This window comes from Gavialis gangeticus, unplaced genomic scaffold, assembly GCF_001723915.1.
Source record: "Gavialis gangeticus isolate Ggan-Ray unplaced genomic scaffold, GavGan_comp1, whole genome shotgun sequence".
Lineage (NCBI taxonomy): Eukaryota > Metazoa > Chordata > Crocodylia > Gavialidae > Gavialis > Gavialis gangeticus.
The window spans coordinates 146386048-146387305 of NW_017729032.1; the positions used below are offsets into that span (position 1 = coordinate 146386048).

Below are 1258 nucleotides of genomic sequence, written 5' to 3' on the forward strand. Positions count from 1 at the left end.
TTTGAGGCTAAAGAGCCCTACGGCTCTCAGCCTGTCGTCATAAGGTCTGTTTTCCTGACCTCTGATCATGCGCGTGGCTCTCCTCTGCACCCTCTCAAGCTTCTCCACATCCTTTTTGAATTGCAGACCCCAAAACTGGACACAGTACTCCAGCTGCTGCCTCACCAAGGCCAAGTACAGCGGGAGAATGACATCCCGGGATTTGCTTGAGAAGCATCTCTGGATACAAGCCAGTGTTTTACTCGCTTTACTAGCCGCCGCATCACACTGAAGGTTCATGTTCATCTTGTGGTCAACCATGATCCCCAAGTCCCTTTCATCTGCAGTGCTAAGCAGCGTAGCACTACTGACCCTGCAAGCATGGTGCAGGTTTTTCCTCCCAAGGTGGAGAACCTTGCACTTTTCGGTGTTGAACACCATCAGGTTCTCATCTGCCCATTTCATGAGTCTAAATATATGCTGTCAGATTGAAAATCCAGTTCTGGAATAAATAATCATGGCTATAACTGCTTGGTTAGGTTAACAGAGAAGAGGAGATGATGAAAATAACTAAAATTATGACTATTTTTATTTTGCTGACAGATGAACTAAGTGACAGGTTTTGTTCTGCTAGATTTTGCCCACACATTTATAGGGTTACTACACTGAATTTTCCATAAACCAGTCACATAAGGTCTTCAGTCCTTAACACACAGATAAAACCTTGCCAGCTTTCTTGAAAATAGTCTGTGACTTTTTTCTTTTTAATCCCTACACTTGTTATATAGTGTTAACAATGTAGGAAAAACTAAATTGCTGGCTTACACTGAAGTTGCAAGTTGATGTTTACTAATAGTGATCTAATTCAAATTTGATCGGACTGAAAGCTCCAAGGTGGCCTTGGCCGGGGGTGCTTATGGTGAAGTAAGCAAAATTTAAAAACCATACGAGTGAATAAACCTTTTCTTTCAGGTCAAAAAACTGAAGACAAGTCAAAGTTCTACAGTTTCTAAAGCTACAAACAGATGTCAGCTTTCGACATCTGTGTCCCGGCACTACTGATCTGCTTCACTGGCATCTACAGATGCTGCTTGGGCCACTGCCAGTCCTGAGGCTTCAAGGAACCAATCCTGAGGGATACCAGCCTGGGTGGGGCACCCACCTGCTTCACATGGGTCTAAAAAAGGCGGCTCTTTCAATTATAGACATAACCTAAAGAAGTTTTAGTAAAAAATGTATATATATATATATATATATTTTTTTTTTTTTTTTTTTTTTT

The 1258-nt window shown here is 41.7% G+C and overlaps 1 protein-coding gene across 3 annotated transcripts in view; it reads right to left on the reverse strand.

The window, feature by feature from the left end:
• Positions 1-1258, reverse strand: part of NCK2 (NCK adaptor protein 2) — a 157377-nt gene that overhangs the window by 107217 nt on the left and 48902 nt on the right. Inside the window, exon 2 of one of the 3 annotated variants that reach the window (XM_019524953.1) lies at positions 394-399. The exons of the other annotated variants lie outside the window; for them this stretch is intronic. The gene's annotated coding sequence lies outside the window, so the exon portion shown is untranslated. The remainder of the gene's footprint in view (positions 1-393; positions 400-1258) is intronic. 3 annotated transcript variants of the gene reach the window in all.